Raw genomic sequence first — 23150 nt, 5'->3', positions numbered from 1 at the left:
CTTTCCCTGTTCCCCATATCTCAGTCCTTTCTGGCTGAGGGTTTGGCAGCCCTTTCTGAGGGGGCAGAAGAATGCAGAAGGGCAGTGCATCATATGGAGATTTCTCAATAAAGAATTATTTTCCCCACAGACTTAGAAAATTGGAATAGATGGAGTAAAGTTGGCAGTTTTTCTGGTCTTTATTCATACAGTAATAACAACTACTAGTACACCAATCTCTCTGTCTCAGTCATTAACAAATCATGATTCAGTTTCTCACAGATTATGAATTTGATTTATAAATAAGCTAAAACAATAACTGTGGGTTATTTTTCTTTACCTTCTAGTACACGATTAGTTCCAGGTTATGCTTTTAATTGCACACCCACAAGACCTGGACGCTTACTTTATTTCTAATGAGAAATTCTCAAGTAGTGGTCTGAACACAGTAGCTGTTACCTTAAGAAAAACAGCAATCATGAAACCCGCAATAAAATTATAAGAGTTGGCAGTGCTGCCACAATATACTTATATTTGTTTAAATACTCGGTTAATGTTGTGCATATGTTTTCGCCTCGATATATCTTTAATCCAGTCACATGGATGTTTATACATACAAATGACAGTATTTTGTTCACTGTGCAATGTACAAGTAATCTGAAATAAAGACTCAGGAAAGAAACCCTTACAAATTCACCTTAGATATAAGATGTTGATTTTTTTTCTCTAAAACCACAGAAGCAGAGATGGATCGTTGAAAGAACAACCCACTCTGTCCAGTTGCAGACCACTGACACTGTTTTCTAATTGGAAGCTAAGGCAACAGAAATATTTCTAATCAAGATTTATATTACCAAAGGAGCTACAGTAGATTACTGCTGTGTCATTGAGGTAAATTAATCAAAACCAGCCAAGGAGTATCACTGGAACTACAAGGGTTGCACTATTCAAAAGCTTTAGAATCTGAATTTATAAATAATTCCAAGAGGCATTTCATTTAGGGAAAGGCCCATTTGATTGATTGATTTATTTTAATGTACCCATTTTTTACTCTTCAGTGCGTGCATATACACCAGAGGTTTACTAATTAGCTCCACAGTAAATGTCTTGACGTTTACATGTGCAGGGCAATTAGGCTGGAGTAAACTAATAAACTCTGCAGCAGGGTACTACTTGTAAATATATCCTGCTCTGGTGTTTTTTTACTCTGCAGTACCACACATGTAGACACTGAAGGAGCTGGCTGGGGCACAAGGGTGCTTCAGTGTGGGGAGCTGCCTGCTGGTTAGCCATGCGCTGAAGCACCCTCGTGCCCCAGTCAGCCCCCCCACCCCTGCAACATGTTGAGCTGGGCAGGAGCAGCCCCAGGCTGGCAGGCTGACCCCTGGGTCCTGGCTCAATGTGCTGTGCTTCTGGACACACATGTAAACATGGTGCCCAGGAAGCAATAAGCTCCAGAGCAATGAGCCCCGGAGTTTATTGTTTCACATTAATTGAATGTGTAGATGTACCCACTTAGTCCTACAATATAAGAATTTGGAGTGATGTTTCAACCAGCTCTAAAACATCAACTTTCTTTGGTTTTATTTAATTACAATCCTCCAAAGTATTACTGTTGATGGATTAACTCCATACAGTGTTATAGTATCTTTCCTCCTAAACGATTCTGAAGTTCTTTGCTGACCTTCAACCAAATCCTGCCCTGGATTCCAGTGATTTTGGTTGGCTTACTCCAAAAGACAGTCCAATTTATATTTGGGTACCACTTCACATACTACTGAAATGCTGCCATTCTGTAACAGCAACAGTGCTAAACATAGGTTTTAGGAGACAAAGTAATATTTATCCAAACAAAGCTACAGGACGAATTTCAGGTAGTCAGAACATAGGTGCAAGTTGGAATTTTGCTGGGCAGCTAAAATAAATAATCCTATTGTTGCGGGGAAAATGTAATGAAATAAAAAACAAATGGTCAGGACCTCAGTTTTACATTTCTGCTGACAGACACCTTCTCCAGCAACATCATTCTACCTAGTGCTCCACAGGGTTATTATAGATTTCATAGACATTAGGGCTGGAAAGGACCTCGTGAGATCATCAGGTCCAGCCCTCTGCCCCTGGGGCAGGAAGTCAGCTGGGGTCAGATCACCCCAGCAAGGTAATCCTCCAAGCGTTTCTTAAAAGTATCCAGAGTAGGTGTTTGCACCACTTCTAGTGGGGAGTCTATTCCAGAATCTGGAGACTCGGTAGGTAAAAAAGCTTTTCCTTATGTCCAGTCTAAAATGGTCTTCCAGCAGTTTGTGACTGTTAGATCTTGTCTTCCCTTGGTGTACCCTGGTGAACAGGTGTTCCCCCAGTTCCTGATGCACACCCCTTATATACTTACAGGCTGACACCAAGTCATTCCTGAGCCTTCGCTTCTCCAGGCTAAAGAGTCCCATGCCTCTCAGCCTCTCCTCATAAGGCCTGTTCTCTTAACCTGTAATCACGTGTGTTATTAGCTCAGCAGGCAGAGTGTCGCTTATGGATTGAATGAATTATGTTGCTTGAATTACATTGCTTCCTGCAGCCCTCTAGATTTCCCACAGAAGAGGGACCTTCCAGAGCTGAGGAGATCACACTTTAAAGTTGTGTGGTCTAACATGGTATGCAATTATCTTTAAATTAATATTTCTAAAAATGTATTGCTAAGTGGAATTGACTTTTTCCTCTTTCTTCCCACTTTGATGGACTCCTATGGCTAATTCCACAAAGGACTAGAAGAATGGGACAGACAGTGCAGCCCAGAAGGCAATTGTGGTCCTCTGTTGCTGACAGGATCGTCAAAGCCAACATATGCAGAAATACAGACATTTCCTAATCTCTCTTCTCAGCAGACCGGGCAGCTTGCAAGGTGTTTTTGGGGTACACTCCTACTGGGGGCCCCTAAAGGTAATTGACCATGTATGAAGGACTGAAAGTTTCCAAAGTTTTACTTTTTTAAAGATGCTGTATTGCTATTGAGATTTTATAAAATGTTCACATGAACATGAAAGGCAAAGAGGCAGGCAGAGGGGGTGAGGCAGTAGAATTTGCAGGGCCTTTTAGGAATTGTGGCTGTGGTAGGATTAGGATCTTGGATGGCTAAATGTGGGCTGTTTAGGATAAAGATTTATCTTAACCTTTAGATCAGGGGTTTTTCAAAGTTTTGCCCCTGAAGGGCCATTTGAAAGGCACAGTCCTGGGGGGTGAGCTGCATCAAAAGGACCTGCAGGCTGTATTTGCCCCACAGGCCATATTTTGGGAACCCACACTTTAGAATCTATTCTGAATTTTGGTGTTATTGGATCATTACTCTATTTTGAAATCTTACATATTTTAAATCTGGTGTATGATAATCACATCTTTGATGGATATCGTGCATAGTTCACGCAGCTTTGATTATTTTATCATAATATTATCTCCTAGTCATCTTCCTTTATTCCTTTTATCCTACTAAACATATTTTTTCTCCAACTATAAAGAAAATGCTCATGGAGATTCCCCTGTTGTAGCTGTATTGATTTCTGGGGAGTTTCACCACAGGATGATATGGGCCATTGTGGCTAGCCTAAATAAACAGTAGGACTTTAAACATGCATGGATTTATATTCCCTGGTCTTTCATACCAAAACTATAAACAAGAGAAGTAGAGTAAAGATGAAGAAAAATCATGTGAAAATGCTGTTGGGAATAAGCCTGTTTACTGTTCAAGTTACAGTCCAGCTGTGGGGTAATAACTGGACTTCAAGCATTTTCTAAAATTAACAACAAAATGAACCAAACAGGAAAAAAACAGGACGATAATCTTGGTTGTCTCGCAAACATCTGGAATATATAAATGGACACAAAAGAACTTCTTTTTAATGGATTTAGCTTAAACTTGTATGGTTCAAGCAAATTCATTTATCCCTATAAAATACCTACTTACCATTCAGAATGCTCCACTCCAACAGCCTTTCAGCAAGCACAGACAAATTAAAGCTCGGCTTTTTTTTCTTCATTTTTTTGTGGTGTTCATTGTTTTTGTTTTTATTTGCATAGTCTCCAGCCATTCAGTGATTTCTGTCTCTATCACAACCAGCTACATCAAGTAACCTCACTATGAACAGTTTCTAGAATGATGCCAGATCTCCACAGTTTATTGTAAGAGTGAGCGCAGTCGGATTATATAAGAAAATCAGAGAATGCTTTACTTTGTACAGAGTTAAAAGGGACAGTTTGCAAACGCTTGTGCTCATGGAGATTAGGAAATTGGCAACCAGAAAAACAAAAATCCCCAGTGTAATATTTCCCGTTAGATCTGAGCAAGGAGGGTGTGCCAGCTCCCAGACTAAGGTCAAATACAAGCTCAAAGAGAGGAGACACAAATAAAACAGGAAATGGAATTCACTCAATCTCGTCCTCCTTCAACATACATTGTGCCTTTTTTCAGACCTTCTTGGTGAAAAGAAAAATAATCCAGAGGAAGTGTCTGACATTCAGACAGCACATTAGTCAGGGGGAACATATCAGAAATGAGTCTGCGAGAGAGCCTGCGGTGGTGGCTGTGTCTGCCTTGAGCTGTCGTACAGTTGTCCAAGGTTTTGAAGACAATGAGCTAGGATTAAGAAGGGCAGGTACATGGTAAGAGAAGACCTAGAAAACACAGACACTTGTATGGACCAGTTTTGAATTAGTCCATAAAATGCTTAATCAAATGCTTCCCTATAGTACCTGTGATCTATAACCCTTGTAGACCATGTCCTTCCAATTTGTCCCCATTTAAAGCAGTAATCATAAAGTCGCCTGTGTTGTCCTACACAGCTCAGAATTCAATAGTGGTAATTTTTTGGTTGAGGAACTCATGTCACTGATAAAAAAACCAACAAGAACAATGGTATAATGCTTGCGTGTGCTGTTTAAGCACCAGAATAGGACTGTAACTTCCGGTGCTGCTTTTCTTTCTCCAAAAAAGAAGTTAAGCTGACTCATGTTGCCTCAGAAAATGGCTGTGACTTTGCTGGCATCACCCTCATTAAACTAATTCTGGTGGAAATGTCTATTTTGATGTTCTATTTTGTAGCAACTACTAGTGCCCTCCCTTGCTTTTCTAGGAAACATGCTTTATAAGGCCTGGAGAGTTTTTAAGCAGATGTCATAAGCCACTGCCTTTATAAATGAGACTAAATTTAAAGGAGAAGTCAATGCTCAGCTTCTCTTTTACTTTATTATTTTACCCTGAAACTTACCTTTCTCTTATAGACGTATATATGGCCATTAATAAAATAGTTGTGTGTAACTAGGGAAATCTTCTCTACCACTGGCGTGTCTCCCACTTATGCTCAACCTTCTATGACATTAGTCAGATTACGCCTTACAATTTATTTTACGCCCCTTACTGAACAGTCTGCTCATAGCCATTTTGCAAAATCAGTATGAATCATGAGATTTCAGCCTGACCTGTACAAAAAGCACTCCTAAAACAGACACACACAGACATATATACACACACACAGAAGTACATTTGGGTTATTGCATCGAAGGGAAATTACACTACTTTACAGATCTAGTTGTGTTCCTTCTTCCATTTTAAACCTAGTAGGACCCAAGAATCCACATGTAGAAACATGCCCTATTCCAGTGCCCTCTGCAGATGCAGAAGATCCTGAATGTAGGGAGCAGGTTACAGGAAATGCCTACATGGAATGTGCACCCCTCTTGGACCACTGACCTTCCAAGACCTCTTACAAAGGTATTTAAAGATATAGGGAATAGATATCTGTGACTGAAACTGCAATGGCGCTGCACAGGTTACTATTCCAGGAAGGATGCAGTAGTAGAATGGCATGGAGGAAGAAGGGGAGAGTCCATCAGTGCAGCCTCTGCAGACACACAGTCTATTCCATAAACTTTATATTGGGCAATTGTGTTCTAACTCTGAGCAAGGCATGAATGCAGATGGTCCTCACTGCTGAACAGTGACGTTCCTTAAAGCAATTGCAGCATGATTTTTACCAGACGTTGTCAATTGGTTGAGAGGGTTGGCCTACATGGTGTCCCTCTATCACCTTAATTACAGCCGAATCCTTATCATATCACACACATGGGACCAACAACAGCCTGTGACATTAAGCAGTGTTGACAGTAATGGGAGCTGCATATCAGGAGGTGGCACATGACAGAGAAGTGGTTCACAAACTGACAGCAAGAGTTAAGATCATTCTCATTCTGCATGCAGAGTTTACCCTGAGTGTCCACAAAATATGCTTACTCATATTCTGAGCGCGTCACCAAGGGCAGAACCATGGCTAAATTTGGAGGGGTTATAATTTACAACCTCCTCTGGTACTTTTGTAGAGCTTATGTAATGTCCAACTCACATTTATTTAACATCTAACATAACCAATAAAGTAAAAACCATAAACAATTTACCATTTAAAAATTTATATACTAACTGACTGAGGGGAGGAGAGGCTATATCACTGCACAAAAGGCTGGGCAGGATTAATCATCTTCTCCTGCATGCCACTTTCTGACCCTTTTATTAATCCTTTTAATCTCTTTTTCAAGATTTTCACAAGCACACCCCAAAAAGTATACTACATGGTAAGAACTCATGCACTCTATACCAGTGGTAGGCAGTAGCATAACTAGGATGGGGTAAGGGGTATACCAGTCCCAATCACTGACTTAGAGGGAATACCAGTATGGCCTCCCTCACCCCCAGGAATCTTTTCAATGGCTGGGAAAGCCCTGTGCAGCCTGGTCATACCGAGCTCCCCACAGTGTATCTGTGGAAGAGTGGGGTGAGTAGAAGGCTGGATTCAATGGCTCTGTGAGAGGTAAGTTGCCAACTCCTGCTTTACACAATTTATCTAGGAGATAAATAGCTCATGACATTATAGCCCTAGGCAAGCCACGCTCAAGTGCTTCAGTGTTCAGGCACCAAACAAGCACCTGACAAGCCGATCTTACCATTATTTTAAATAATGTAATTTTTGCTATTGTGTATCTTTACATATGTTTCTTCAGCAAGGCAAATGGCTTTGGCAATAACTGCCTGCTTTGATCTGAGAACATCATTCATAATTGTGACACGGAGTGGTAATTTAGCCAACAGAGATCACCTTAGTTGTTGACATTCAGTGGTTTGTGAATATCTAAACTAAGAGTAAATGGAGGGATCTTTTTGCATTGTTATGTATAGAAGTCGGCCAGCACTGATGAAAGCTGTGATAATAAATGGAGTGTGATATAAAGAGGAGTAACATTATCTGGGTTTGAAACCAGTATAGTTGAGGAGGTATAAATCCCTGACTGTTTAATGTAAAAGGACACAGTTCAATGTAAAAGTGCTCAAAATAAATAATCTTTACCAGTACAGGAGACATTTTATATTGACATGTGCCCAGCTACACTAAATGTTGCACTGATTAACCTCTTTCACTAAAAAACTGCACCTCTCAACTAAAATAGTTAAACTGGTGCAGAAACCACGTGTATATTAGGCTCGAGAAGAGCCAAGTAAACAGCCCGCTTTGAAACTTTAGAGCAGGTTAATCTCACTTGTTGGGGATTATATTACAAATGGGAAAACAGGTTATTTATGGGTTTAGGAAGATTTTTGAATGAGACTGGACTCATGTGGGCTGATTTGGAGGCTTTGTGTGAAATCCATAATTTTGCATTGGTATGCCAGGAAACCAAGGTGAATCCCTGCAATTTCCACTGAGCTGTGCTTTGAGATTCGAGGGTTGCATGAATTTGACACTCATGTAAAACTCCAGGAACATGTATCCAGAATTCAATCCTTTGTGAAGTGACATGGCAGTTTTTTTGCATGATATTAGCTATGAATATACTTGTACATTATCTTTTTCAGACACCTTTCAGACACCACTAGCTCTCATTCCTTCTGCCTGAAGATCATATTAATTTCTTAGATACCCGCATACAACTTCCTTTGGAGTCAATAGGAAATCCTTACATATATTCCAGGACTGAATCTTTAGCCCATAATGACAAATGCTTTTAACAGCTCTACAGATATTTTCCTGATAAGAGGGCCATGGTAAATAGAAAATGTTTTATCCCCCATGGATTCTCATCTTCTGTCTAACCTAGTGGTTCTTTCTTAGAAACAAGGCATCCCCCATTAAACACAAGGAACCCCTTAGAAAATGCCAGTTCTTAGCTTTTACTAGTTTACTTATAAAATAATGGTGCATTTGTTCTGTTGCAAGGAACTCAGAACTGCAACAGGTGAGAATATTTATAATGCTATGAATTCCTATTTGAAATATCTGGGTCTATCTTGTGACCTGTTTGCATGCCTCACAGTGCTAATATTTTGGGAAACCCTAAAAAGGATCTCTTGGCACCCCTGGTGCTATGGTACCCTGATTGAGAATTACTCGTTCAAACCCTAGACTAAGGGAGGGAATGTTGTGTAAATGTATCAAATGAAGTTATCTCTGTATAGATGAGGGATTAAATGGTGTTGCAAACTGTTTCCTTCTCCTTCCCATTCAGAAGCATTGCACACTAGTCTTTCAGAAATCTCAAAGAAACCTAATCAAGATGAGCTTTCCACCATACTTTGCAAACTTGAAAGTTTCTGGGGACATCTACATGTGCCATTAGGGGGCAGCAATAACCTGTGGAGCACATGCCATTAGGAGGCAGCTTATTGCTCTGCAGTTTATTGCTCCCAGGAAGCTCCTGGGCATGCATCTGCACATTGATCACAGCACACTGGACTGGGTTGCAGCAGCCCTGGGCTAGCAGGAGGCCTGGGAGGGGCAGCCTGCCAGCCCAGGGCTGCTCTGACCAGGCTTGGTGTGCTGCAGAGGGGCCGGCTGGGTCATAAGGGTGCTTCAGTGCAGGATTAGCCAGCAGGCAGCCCCAGCACTGAAATACCATCGTGCCCCAGCCATTTGGCCAACATCTATATGTATGCTGCTGCATATGAAAAAACTCCACAGGAGGGTAGTATTGTAGTGTACAAGTACTACTGTGCTGCAGAGTTTATTAGTTTTGTGAGCCCTAATGGGGGCGCACATGTAGATGCTGAGACATTTACTGTGCAGATAGTTAATCGGCTGCACAGTAAATGGCTCATATAGATGTGCTCTGTAACTGAAACCCAACCTCCAAGCATTAGGTTCAGTCCCTAGGGCTACGGACAGACATTTAAAAAGCCTGAGTCTCAACTGATTCAATCTTTGCAGGTTAGTCTAACCTGGCTAGGCTAAACTGGTTTATAACCACACAGAGATCCCCTCTGGACTGAAAAAATTCAGGCACATGCCTACAGTGGCTCAGGATAGAAGCTGGGAGGAGAGAAGGGGGGAGGAGGAGCAATAGAGCTCCCCTCCCTTCCCTTCCACAGGGCTGAGCTGAGGTGGGCATGGCCAGGCCCCAGCAGGATGCTCTGATGTCCTTCCCCCCACCCCATGAGCAGCCCAGCTCATTATTGACCTTCCCCCCCAGCTCATTATTGTCCTTCCCCCCACCCCATGAGCAGCCCAGCTCATTATCACCCCTAATTCAGTGTTTATCAACCCATTAACAAAACAAAGCCTCTCTCCAAGATCTTCTTAAACAGCTTTTCCAAGGAAGGTCATTAAGCTACCTGTTGATTAGATCCAAAAAGCCTGTCCCAAAAAGCAGGAAGTTTCTCTCTTTAACATGAAAAAACATCAGTATAGCATGGGACAGTATCAGCAGGTGACCTATTCTGAGAAGGGCACAAAGAGGGAGCCATTATTTTGAATAAAAGTAAGGATGCGGACCAGCAATAAGTCCTCTTGTCCTTGAAACTGTACAGTATTTTTGGCTCTTGTTGGAACAAGAAGTGGTCAAAAACAGAAAACTAGTAAGAAAAAAGTTATGCTGAACATCTTCAGACCTCAAGCAAACAAAAGAGAGAAAAAAGATGTGTTTTACTACAGTTCAAGTTAGGTAGAAAGTTCAGGTTGGTTCTTACGCTACGTAAGCTGGGTTGCCTATACTTCTGTTGAATCCCTGAAAGCATTTTTCTTGTAGACATGGAGCCACTTCCCCACTCTTTCCACTTTTAAGATTTTGCTAAAATATGGTTCAACCTTTGTTTCTTCACTTTTACTTCATTACCCAGAAGTTGATGAACCATGCCTCATCTGAATTCTTCAAAGCCTAATTATACAGAAATCCAAAGGGCCCAGGTTTGAGGCCCAGGTTTGAAGTTCACTGCAGTACTTACTTTGGCTTTAGTCAAGAACACCAAATGTTAATTTATGCTAATTCTGATCTGCAAAGGCTAGCTATGCAAATTTTGGTTTCAAGAAAACAATAACTGAATAAAGCACATTAGTTGTACACAGTATAGCACCATTGTTTTCATTAAATGCATTTCAATGCCTAATTCGTTCATGCATTAACATTAAAAAAGCCCTATGATGGACCTCAATGATGACAGTCTTCCCAAACTAATTATCATGTTCCTTTTTGTTCTGTTCTCTTCAGTGTAGTAAAAAAGCTACTCAATGTCTCTTCATATTAGATTAAGGTAGATTGACAAATTTGATTTTCACGATTGCCATATAGTTACAGAATTATAATCCTGACTATGATGGTTTGGAATATTTTCCTTCTGCTGAATTATAGCAGTTTGAAAGTAAAACCACTGTTTGAATCACTAATCATCCCATGAACTCAGAAAGCTTTTGATAAAAATGTCCAGATGGTCTGCAAAAGTTCAAAGAATGCTACTTTACTAGTATATCTACTGATGGGTTCACTTCAAGATATTTCCAAGAAGAAATGAGCTGTAAATTAAGAGAGATTTCAACACCCCAAAATTAGGGGTGCCTGGGTGTTTTTATTATCCATTTTAATCTGATCTGGGTCTAGTTAGGCACTATGGTGATAGACATTATATCAAATTTAAATCATCTGAGTTTTCAGCCAACTCAACAAAGTTCAGAGGTTTTACAATCCAGAAACTTGGGGTTGGGTCCATTTCTGGTTCAGAATTTAGATTTGGTTTAGTTAAACACCAAAACATCTTATCCAAATATTCTAAGTCTTTCAAATGTAGGTGAAAAATTCACAGAGGCAGTGCTTTTTTTAAAAGCCTAGTGTATGTAGGCAGGGCTGTCCCTAGCAGGGGGTGAATCAGAGTAACCGCCCTGGGCCCCACACCATTCTAAACAGCAGCTGAATTCCCCAACTCCTGGGAACTTCTGTTGGATCCAGGGGATTGTTGTAACTCATGGCACTTCCTGAGAAGCTTCATGAGTTACAACGGGGAGCTGCTTTTCTATCTGTGCCTTAAGTTTCAGGGTATGATAAATGAGGTGGAAACTTGCTTTTTCGGAACAAATTTGCTCAACCTCAGGTTTTTGTCTGGGGATTGCCCACCATTTTCCAAATGGTCTTACTTTGTGGTAAATTAGGTCAAGCAGCAAAGTATACTGACAGTGGAACAAAGTAGAACTATAGAAATCACAATGAAATTAGCAGGCTGAGCTGGGAAGGTTCTATTTTATACCCAACTTTGCAAATGGTCCTTTTAATTTTGAGTTAAAAAAGCACATAAAAGTTTATATCACTTCATATTGGATTATTATTATTATTTTAGAGTACCCAACAGCTACAATTATAGTAATATTTTTTCTGGGAACTTTTTACATTTAAAAGTGTTTTAGTTCTGATTTAGAATAAAAAATAAAATTTGTTTACATTTCCTGCAAAATGGAAATTCCAAAATGTTTCCTTTTGGGTCCATTTTGAAATTTCACTTAACCTCAAGATGTCAAACATTGGTAGAAACATGTGGTCCTTTTGTTAAACAGATTACATTCTACATGTACATGTGGCATAATGTGCAAATAGCAAATGACATGGTGTGAAATGGTGTGCCCATCATGATGTTATATACTTCTGGTGCTGTTTTACATGTATGTTCTGTTGGCACTACTCCTGCATGGTATAGAACAGCTACCATAAAAAGAGCACCAGAACTAATGGCGGGTGTTTCTACAAAATATAAGTACCTATACATTCAGCTAATCAGAATTTGTAAGATGGTAACAGCACCATCTGGTGATATTCCATAATACTATACCTGCAGTATGAACAGTGTGAAACCAATTTGGTCATATATACGTGTTGATAGTTCAAGTAAAAGTGGTACTGTTGGGTCATTATAATTCATTCCCTTAAATTAACAGAATCTTCTTACATATACTTATCAACACGCACCACATCTAAAGACAAAATTTAACTGGTAACTTTCATATACATTTAGGGGTGGGAAGGGACCTTAGTAGATCATCAAGTTGTTACCTACTTGACCAGTCCGCTAAAATACGATTTATACCAAAAGTTGTTTAAAATAAAATATTCTTCTTTAACCAATTACGTAATTTCATAAAGCACCTTCTATAACAATACCTTATCACTGAGAGAATAATTCCTTTATATGCTGATCTGAGAATTTAAATGAAACAATGCTGGTTCTCTACCTCACCCCTGCCAGCCAAGCATTTGGTAAATATTGTTTTTCATTTTTGAAATCGCAATTAAGAAAATTAAATGAGTACCTTCCTATACCACAAGTACCTTACAACACATTAAGTCATTTTTTATGTTAGTTAGTCTAAAACAGTCTACAATCCAGTAAATGCTCCTGATTTGAACACACATATACATCTCTTCCACAACTATTGTTGACTATTATTTTCACAACTATTCAAGGCAACTGGCTATGAATAGATGATAATATAGTGAAATTATTTCTTCATTTCAGATGATTTCTACATGTTCTTTTCATTTTAAAATAGTGAAAGTTAGCAGCTGGAGTCTGAAATGAAGTCCATGAAACAACAAAATGTAATTTGGAGAATAAGATACAGAATGCCATGCAGGAATTGCATCACCTGTACCTTGGCAACTTTGGATTCTGTGCCACATAATAGTTCATTTTTGGTAGAAAGTGTTCAGCAATAATTTGAATCCCACCAAGTTCCACAAAAGATGGCAATCATTATTTCAACCCAACAGAAAAGGCCCCTAAAGCTGTGTCTAGGTGTTCAATGGCATTTTCAAAAGAACCTATATGCCCAACCCCCACCTGTCAACCTTGTAGACAGAGAACCCAAGGAGTTGAAGGAGTAGAGAGAAGTAGCTATGTGGCCCATTGTGGTTATACCTGAGGAACATGGGTGAGGTAGTGTGAGGACGCTTGGATAGTGGCAACATCTACCACTTCTATGGTTGGAGGGCTTGTTTACACATGAACCTGAGTCAGATCCAGATAAGGTGCAGTGGTGCATCGCATCCCATCTTCCAGACCACACTCCTTCCCCCACCCACTACTATTCCTGCCTGAGCCAGGCATGAGCAACTGGTGCCACCTTAGTCAGGGGGCCACATGGCCCCCCAGTGACCAGTCAGTGACCGGGGAGGGTCTCCCCACTGCCAATCTTGCTGACTGGGGGCAGTTCCCCGCAGCAAATCTCACCAACGGGGGGTGGTCCCCTGCCCCCAATCGCGAGGTGTCCAATCAATCGCTGTGGCCGCTTCTGGAGGTGGCTGTGGCCGCTTCTCGGAGCACTGCTCCCCAGCTGGTGCTCGTAAGGGGGACACCGGCACTTCTGCCTGCCCCCTCACCTGTTGCCTGAGCAGTGGGCATGGCTGGTCAGGGGGTGCACCAGCACTCTCAGGGGGTGCACGTGCACCCCCGTGCACCCCGTACATGTCGCCACTGGATCCAGGGGTGGGAGGAGCTTCAGAGTAGCTCCCACTCAGTTCCAGCTGGGCTGCATGAGGAGCCTGGCTTACTCAGAAACCCATGACCAGATGGGGACAATAGCAGTGGTAGCACATTTCTCCTCCCTGTTTGATATCACTTCCAACTGCCCCAGCTCGACTGGGGCAGGATGACCAGGACAGTGGGTGTGACAGGAGGGTCTCCCCTTCCTGCAACCAGAGGTGTAAGTGGAGAGAGCAAGGGAAGGAAGGGAATAGGAGAGAAGGTACCACTGAGCACAGAGGGGAAGGAAGCGGATGCTGATAGTGGGTGGCTTTGGCTCCTGTATCATGGGTTGCCCCCCACCCCCCACCCCCAGTTGGGGAGACAGGCTAGTATTGGGGTGCATCCAGCCCTGCATCACTGGTCGCTGTTTCTGCACCCCCTTTTCAAATCCCAGATCTCCCTATGTTTACGCAGAAGTCTCACTAAGTGCATCAGTGTCATTATACTGGTATAGGTAAACCACTATAGTAAAACTGGCAAAGGAGCCATGTAAACAAATACTCTTTTGGAATAAGAGTGTCTTTTTATCTTAGTTTAAACCACTTCTAGAGTGACATGAAACTGGGGGCGAAAGGAGCAATTCCCACATGAAAAGTATTACACTGGGATAACTAATCCCAGTCATTTCTCTCCTATGTAGATAAGACCACAGTAAATAAAGAGCTCTTGTTTGTTATGCTGTTGCTGAAGCCTGATTTATGAGCATTAAAGTTTCCCTTTTTTTAAACATATAAACTGAAATGTTGGCAGTATCTGGCTCTGTAAAGACCTCCAGGACATGCATGAAAATGAAACATATACTCTCAGGGAGATCTCTATTTTTTTAAATTACATCATTAATTATTGCTATCCGAGTGCATGAAAGCATGCTAGTATGACCCGACCCCTACTCAAATTGCTTACATTTTGAGATTAGACATGAGGTAATCAGTGGAGGGGTATATCACTTTCTCCCACTTCTGTTTCCAAAACAGTTCATTCTGTCATTTCATTTGAAATTTTACAGTATTCATTGATATTGGCTACAAGCATCTATAGTGTTCAAAGTGACTGTGGCTCACTCTCCACCATCAGAGCTGCTCAGCTGGTAAAAGGATGGTAGAAGTCTTCAAGGCCTGACCTCTGCTAACAGCAAGATACTGAATAAAGTAGAACAGTGACTTAATCACATCAGCCCTTCCCCATGAGGAGTTTTGTTCATGATTTATGTTTCTAATTAAATAATTACACCACAATCTGTTGTTTTAAAGGCCCATCCATCCTTCCTCTCATAAAGTCAAGGCAAAACTCCCATTGAGTTCAATGGGAAAATAAGGGAGTTTTTGTCACAAAAACAGTGCTTAGCTTAGCTTTCTCTAAGGCAGTTTTGACTGCTCAGATTTTAGAACAAAGATGCAACATTTGTCCTGTCACAGCAGAAAACATTAATATTCTGCTAGTTCAGGGGGGTGGGGGGCAGGGCAGCCTGTGGTGCACTTGGCATCAGTGATATGGGCAGCCTCTGTCTGTGGCACACGGTTAGGTAGCAGAGAGGGCAGACAGCACAGCAGCAGGTAAGGCAAGGAACAGAGAGCAGAACAACAGATAGAGCAGAGAGTATAGGACAAGGGACAGAAAGCAGAGCAGGGGAAAGGGATCCGAGGGGAGCTCAAGAAGGGGGTGAGGCTAATTTGTGGCGCACTTCTGGTGGCTCACCTATTTGAGACAGAGGTTAAGGACAAAGAATACTGATGATATTCAGGAATACCTGTCTGTCATTAAGGATATTGGTTATTCATTACTATAGGGCTACAGCACTGACTTTAGTAGCATCTTGCTTTATCTTTATAAGCTTTGTTCCTTAAATTTCAAGCCTGTAGCAATTGTGTCACACTTGGCATATTTGTCCACGCAGAAACTGTTATATGTGCAAGCATGAAGACTAATGATCTGCACAGAAAATGAGAGCTATCCTGCAATTGTGGCATCTTTAATAAATTTATTTTTGAAAGGTGAGTATGAACTGACATGGGTTCTCTATTAGGAAGAGTAAAGCTCTTTCTGTGATGTGCACAAAAACTGGGATTATCCTTTTACAATATGACACAATCCTAAAAGATTTCATAAACATAATAGTCTCTCATGATGCTTTGTTTTGAATTGGGCCAGAAAATCCTTACCACTATGTTCACAATACAAATAATATGCAAATAACAAAAAAACCCCCAAACCTACAATAATGCCTTGGGGTATATTTTAAGTGTTTCCAACAAAAGACTCAATCAATGAAGCCAAACTCTATACAAAGGAACTAATGTAATTCATATTTAGATACAGCCTTTGCTGTTTTTAGAATGAGCTAATATGCATTGTATTGTTCATTCTGTCCCATTGGAAACTCTCCTAGTATAAGTTTTGAAATGTATCTATTAGAAACAAGTACAAATGAATATACCTATCTGAACTGTCTATCTATCTATCTGGATTTGCTTAAATGCTTTTGGAATGCATGCTAAAATTAATGTGTTATGTAGGGTGCCTGTCAAAAATAGGGTAAATATTCACGTGTCCATTTAGGAACACAATCCTAAATTGTCAGTGCCTTAGTACTGAACACTTCCATTGGCACAGCTATTGGAATGCAAAAATTTCCTCCACAATGAAGTGCCTTAAGAATTCACAGGCCCAGATAGACCCTCCACTAGTTAAGGTACACTGCAAAATATTTTTACAATGCTTTTCTTGTTCTGAAAAGGCAGCAGTACAATTTCTCAGAGACATTGTTGTTCAGAACTAGCCAGTGTCAACTTGGTTTTGGCAAACTTATTTTATTGTTTCAAAAATAAGTTAATCAAATCTCTGTATTGTCTTGTTCCTGCCTTGTTATAGTCAACTGAAGATTTGCCAATAGAAGCTGAATTGAGGCCTGTGTGCCTATGCAAAATTATATCAGCTATTAAATTGGGTTAGTCCTAGGTAAAGGATCCAGTAAAATCTCCTTCAGAAAAGGGAGAGAAATGCAACTGAATCAAACAATATCTTGAGCAAAGGACTGTGTAACCAGACCTTACAGGGTACCTTGAGTACCAATAAATATAGGCTGTCAGACTGGGAAGAGGAGTGAATTTGAAAATAAGGGTTTCAGACTGGAAAAATGAGTTATATTTGAAATGCATTAGCTAATAAACTTTAACAAACAGTTTTAAACACAACTTAGGACAAGTTGAGTTTAAAAACATATGAGCTCATTCCAGCTCAGCTTGAAAATCATTACTGGGATAACCACGACCAGCAAAGATTTTTAAACACAAGTTGCCCTATCTATACTAGCTATAAAGTTGTATTTACAACTGTATTTTTTGAGATGTTAGTTGACACACTTTCAAATATGATATAGTTTTCCCTTTCTAGGGAAACTATAAAAGATTTCTTGTTGTCATCCTGCAAGCATCAAGCATTTCAATTTTGGTCAGAATACAGAGAAAGTGAATCAGACCCTAATATGAGTAGGATTCCACCACTGCACTTATTCAACATTAATGACGGTACCTGAATATGAACTTTTATCAGCATCAGTTCAGGTGGTTTCAACCCTTTGTTTCACTTTCAGTTTCAGGTTCTTTTGAACCCAGTGAAGTGAATTTGAAATTGAAATTGCAACCAGAGAGTTTTGTTGGACAGATGCATAAAACTAATATAATTGTGTGACCAATTGCCTTTGGCACAGCTGGCAATCATAGTTTCATTGTGAAATCAAAGATAAAACACAGAAATATTGTTATCTATCCAGGGATGGTAAAATGGTCTGTTCTTAGTTTTGGCAAACCTAATTGGTTTTCTTTGAACCCTGAATTAGCCAAATATCTTATGGTTTGAGCTAGATCTATGGTTAATATTTACAAAAAGAATCTGAAACCAAAAAAACTGGAGATTTCAATGTAATTATATTTTTTAGGTTTGATGTATAAAAATGTTTTATGTGAAAGCAAAACTTTTTGCATGCAAATATTCTTCATAAAGGGAGCATCTACATGTTGCCTTACAGTGATATAGCGATGCGCTATGTCGCTGTATGGTGCACTATGTTGACACAGAGATTACGTGGGTCTACATGTGATCGGCAGCTACGTCACCATAGTGGCAACGTTCTCCCAGTATAGTGTGTTGCTACGGTGATGTAGTGGTGAAATCTAACCAAGTGCTGCACACATGGCACAGTAACTGCCTGTACACCACCATGGTTTAGTACTTCCAAAAGCAAGTACTAAAGTACAGCACCATAGCAATGTCACTGTGCAGCAGTATGTAGATGCGCCCAAAGTGTTACGAATTAATTCATTCTAGTTTTTCCAAAAAATACACTCCGCTTTTGATCTTCCAGTGCAAAAGTTTTCCCAGCTGCTGTTAGGCACTTAGGGCATGTGAACACTTTCATGGGACTCGGTCTATGATCACACAGTTTGCTTTAAACTGTGTGATCATAGATTGAGTCCCTGCTTGTGCACGTGTTTGTCGGTGCCAGGAGTCACACCAGGAACAATTTAAGTAAATCCAGGTGGGGGGTTAGCAGATCCATGGATGGGGAGGGCAGGTGTCCACGCAGAGGGAGAGAGGGGGTTGGAGGATGAGGGAAGAGGTAGGAAAAGTGCAGCCCTGGGGCTTTCTCAGTCCCAGGCTTGCATTCCAAATGTGTGGGCACAAGTTAGCCTGATCTACATATTGCACTTCTTTAGGTGAACTAAATTATAGCAGGAAGGCCATTTTGCCCAATCTAAACATCATAAATGTATGTACAATTTGGCACTTAGCCTGACCTAACCCGAGTTTAGGTTAACCTTAGTGTAATGTTTAGGCATATCCTCAATCTTGTACAGATTAAAACAAAGGAAGCGAAATTTACAGTGGGTTTTATCTCACTTTAGAAAATATATTTTCTGAAGTTTACAAAGAATTTACCTGTACTGCAAAATATATGGTAAATCTCTGTTACTGTTTTACAAAAATATCCATTCTTTCCCCTAGCAAAATCATATATTATTTTGTCATTCATATCAGAAAGAGCAAGATCAAGCCCAAAGTTTGTAAGATCAGATCCAGTGTTTGTGCCCATGGAGGTAAAACATGTCAGCTTGATACCTTTGGAAAGAAGGCTTTGGTGCATAAACATTTTTATATCCAGAATAGTCTCAGAACTTGAAATGAGGCACATTTCTCAATAGTGCTAATTCCCCTAGACTAGGGACAGACATTGAGCCTGAATTGATTCAATCTTTGCCGGTTAGTCTAACCTGCAAAGCTTGAACTGATTTGGAGGTGGATAGACATTCCCTTTTCATTCTAGAAATGCAGGCACATGCCAGCAGTGGCTCAGGCTAGAAGCCGGGGGGTACTAGGCCAGCCCTCCCTTTGCTTCACAGTGTTGATCTTAAGGGGTGTGGCCAGGCCCTGGCAGGATACTCTGATGTCCCCCACCTCTCCTGAACAGCCCAGCAGGGAATGTTCATCCCTCCCTAACTCATGGTGTTATCAACCCATTAAGAAAACAAAGTCTCTCTCAAACTCTTCTTAAACAGCTTTTCCAAGGAAGGACATTAAGCTACCTGTTGATTAGCTCCAGAAAACCTGTCCACCTTTTTTATTTTCCACAGCACAGACCGTAGCCAGAATGTCATCTGCTAGTGAATACTGAGGTGTCTGTGTAAGGCAGAGGGGCAGGAGGAATAATCCCTGCTTAGAAGGGAGAAGTCAGGCAAGCACTCTGTGCCTGCAAGTCTCTGCCAGAGCTGCATCCAGGGAGCAGAGGGGAAGGGCCAGCCCTGCTGTGAAGCAGAGAGCCCTGCTCAGACCAGAGAGCATGCCGAGATGCTGGAGGAGTCTGGTTTATCTTAAACTAGCAAGGGGTCTGGGACAGACATCGAGTAAACTGATATGAGCCAAATCAGTTAAGTCTGATACTACATTCAACCAGGTTTATCTCAAACCAGTTGCAGCCATTTTCAAACTGGTTTATGTGCACTGAACATCTGTTCTGTTGCAGGTTTAAACCAGTTTCTCATCACTTAAACTGGTTTGTGTGTAATGTCTGTCCCTAGAGACTCAAGCATTAATAAAACATTCTACATAATAGTTCAGAGGGAACTGGAGCCTGTTCTTTTTTACTTTCACTGGTAATTCTTTTTTTCTTTTAGGGTAGTGATATGGAAAAAAGGATTGAATTTCCTTTGAAATGTGCAGGGGTCTGAGTAATGGAACTTATGGTGCTTGACTAGTTGAACTCTGCAAATAAGTCCCCTACCTTAAGCTAACAAGACTTTGACAGATATAAGTAAATGAGATCATTAAGCTGCTATTTGTTACACATAATAAATCAAATGCATCCATGGTATAAAGTCATTAGATTTCTCAATAGCATGATACTAGGAATGAATTTGCCACCCTTCCCCCCAACCCCACCCCACATAATGTAATGGTGTTTGGTAGGAAAAATCAGAGAACTAAATTGGAAAGTCATGTTTCTCTTTTAGGTGGGTTTTTAAAGGTAAGTTATACAGATATTTGATTAATTTAAAGTTCTGAGTAGATTTCAGGAAAAAGTACAAAAAGGGAATTCAAAGATAAGGTTGGCCTTCAGTCCTTCACTTGTGTCATTGTGAAAACAAGGACATGGGCCCAAAGTGACAGCTTATTCTCAAATGTCTTATCAACTGAGGCAGTTCTTACTGTTATTTCAGAACCATTTCCCTGCTTCAGGAAAACCCGTAGGCTTTTGCTATTCTAAATAGGAATGTGTCATGAATGGGGCCTTAGTATGTTCACTGTATATCTGACCTCACAATTCTGTTCTTGGGTTTAAAATGTTGTATAGCCAATTTCTTAATAAAATATAGGAAAACCCTCTTTAAATAAACCTCTAAAATATTTCCATAATGTATTTATTATTGAACTGTTGGGAGGGTATAATTTTGGTAGATTAATGGCTTTAACAGCTTTCCATCAAAGGGGACAAACATTTTTGTTAAATCAAAGTTTGTTCTGAGTGAGAATTATTCCCTTCCTTGCCACCCTCCAAATAACTAGAATTAAAATGGTCAGAGTAGTTTAAATCTTATTTAAAGATGAGTTTTTGTAAGCAGGTGAATTCTGCCACCACATTATGAGCCTGTGATTTTATTGGGATTTTAACATAAAAAAACAGACATTATTATATGAGGATTTAAGGACATCATTTTATAAGGACACACACACATGATGTGGTGTGAGTATTCTGAGTAAGTAAAAAATAATACAGATATAATAATGAAACTTTGGGGTAGAGGGAACTACTACCCCCGAACAACTCTTGGAATGAGAAAACCAGACCCTGCTCCATACATCTAGACAAGACTCTCAGTAATTTTCAAGGGACTTTTGTTTATTTATGGACTGTGAAAATGGGACAATTGGTCAGGTATCACCCAGTCATGTCATCTTTTTGTTAACTATAATAAAACTGTATTTCTTTGCAGCAAATATAAATTAAGCAGCAAATTACAAAAACAATTTTGAATAGTGATCAGTGTGACTAGTGATCTTTTCTGTTTGTTATATATCCAATGTTTCCTTTTATAAGTGCAATAGAGGCAATTTTCCCCCTGTCTTTGTCACAGCTTCATGGATTATCTCATTTCCCTCTGCTTTATACTTCTCATGCTTTTAGTTGTGCATCACAGGTCCCATTCTGCTGGGGGCCTGGCTCTGGGTGGGTTTTCCTCCAGATCACATTGGCACTACGGTGTACTCAAATTGCACTGGGCACCTCTGAGCGCAAAGCTCATCAGCATTCCCAGCTCCTGCTGGCAGAGAGAGGCTAAAGCCAGAAATAAACATGGAGGGCCAGATCCTCAGTCGTTGTAAATTGGCAGAGATCCACTGACATCTTTGAAACTGGGCTGATTTATTCCAACTGATGATGGGGATCTTGAACTTTTGAAAAAAAACATGGTAACACAGTTTGGACAATGGTTCACTGTTAAATCCTGAGCCAGATAGAAAAATTGCCATATGGTCACATATCATCTGCATAATCAAAAACAGGAAATCTTGGGGAAAGTCCCCCAACTTTTTTAAGGATTATTCCAATTAGCACTCATGAAGAGTTGCTAGGCTGATAACAGTATAAGCGTTTATTTTTTTCTATCTACAGAATGTGCCATACATGAGTACTTCCAGGCTGAAGGCTGCCAGCAGAGCAAAGGCTGTTTGGAGTTAGGAGGGAGAAATGTTGTGCAGGAGAAAGAGGGGGAAATGTATTGGCACAAGCCGATCATAAGCCCTGCTCTGTCCGGGCACCTACAGTCCAACAACGGGAGAGGGGAAGGATTGGCTGACCTGGAGATACTCTAGATGTGAACATCAATTGGAGAGCTTGACAGAAGAGCCCCTAGTTATCCCTGTTTGGATTTTAACAGTTCTGCCCCTGGAAGGTCACTGGGTTGGGAGGGAAGGAGAGGAGGGCTGACAAAGGGGGATCTCAGAAAAAGTCTTGGCCTTAAGCTGGACCTTCAACCAGACAAAAAGTGTGAGCTTTCAATTACTATTGGTCTGGACCAAATCACAAGCAGCAGCAGAGGAAAGGAAAGCTGGGAGCTTGTAACCATCCCCACAAGCCTTCAGTTGACCAACAGTCCCTTAAAGATATAAAGATACACATATATGTGTGTGTATGCATGTGTGTGTATGTGTGTGTGTACACACACCCCCATATATGTGGTTTATGTCACAAAGTGCATTCAATTTGTTGCATTACTTGGCCTTTTACTTGGCCTTTTTGTATGAAAAAACACACACATTTCTGTAATGATCTACCACATCTAAAAGACACTTGATTTTTCTTTCTAGAGAGGGGCCATGATGGTTACTAGTCTGAATGGCTCAGCCAATGTCAAAAATTATTGGTTCAGATGAGGGAGAGCTACTGGATTTGATTTTGCAAAACCCCCTGTTTGAAATAGAGATGAGTTGAACCAAAACCATATGTCATCATAATTATCATGGATTTGCTTTTGGTTTGACAAAAAGGCCACTCCCTTCTGTCCATTTCATTACTTTTGACATTTTTCCTCAAAGTTTTCACTAGATGGCAGGATTCCTCTGTCAGCTAGTACTGATAGATTTATTTGGGAAGCAACAGTTGCATGCTAGCAAAAGGCTAGTTTTTCTCATAATCTGTTAGAGTATTGTAAAATGTTTAAAAACAAGCATTAATTAGCAATACTAAATTAAAAAAAAAACATGATAGTTATGTTTAATAAACTGCAGCTTTACTACTAAATAAAGTTAGTTTTATGGCTGGAAATCATTCAGAGAGAAGAGAATGCCAGATACTATTTCCTTAGTCAAAAAACTGACACAA

General features: G+C 40.4%; 2 protein-coding genes across 4 annotated transcripts in view; one reads left to right on the top strand and one right to left on the bottom strand.

The window, feature by feature from the left end:
• SEC24D (SEC24 homolog D, COPII coat complex component) overlaps nucleotides 1–23150 on the top strand; it is a 175863-nt gene that overhangs the window by 12973 nt on the left and 139740 nt on the right. The window contains exons 1-2 of one of the 3 annotated variants that reach the window (XM_025199132.1): nucleotides 738–870; nucleotides 2734–2910. The gene's annotated coding sequence lies outside the window, so the exon portion shown is untranslated. Of the gene's footprint in view, nucleotides 1–737; nucleotides 871–2603; nucleotides 2625–2733; nucleotides 2911–23150 lie in introns of those variants that run through there. The other 2 variants (XM_025199133.1, XM_025199131.1) reach the window with 2 other exon arrangements.
• The window catches only part of SYNPO2 (synaptopodin 2), a 136183-nt gene that overhangs the window by 111588 nt on the left and 1445 nt on the right, over nucleotides 1–23150 (bottom strand). The gene's annotated exons all lie outside the window — the stretch shown is intronic.

The sequence above is a fragment of the Alligator sinensis genome, unplaced genomic scaffold, assembly GCF_000455745.1.
Source record: "Alligator sinensis unplaced genomic scaffold, ASM45574v1 scaffold544_1, whole genome shotgun sequence".
NCBI lineage: Eukaryota > Metazoa > Chordata > Crocodylia > Alligatoridae > Alligator > Alligator sinensis.
Note: the sequence above shows the minus strand (reverse complement) of the source record. Positions and strands in the feature narration are given on the sequence as shown.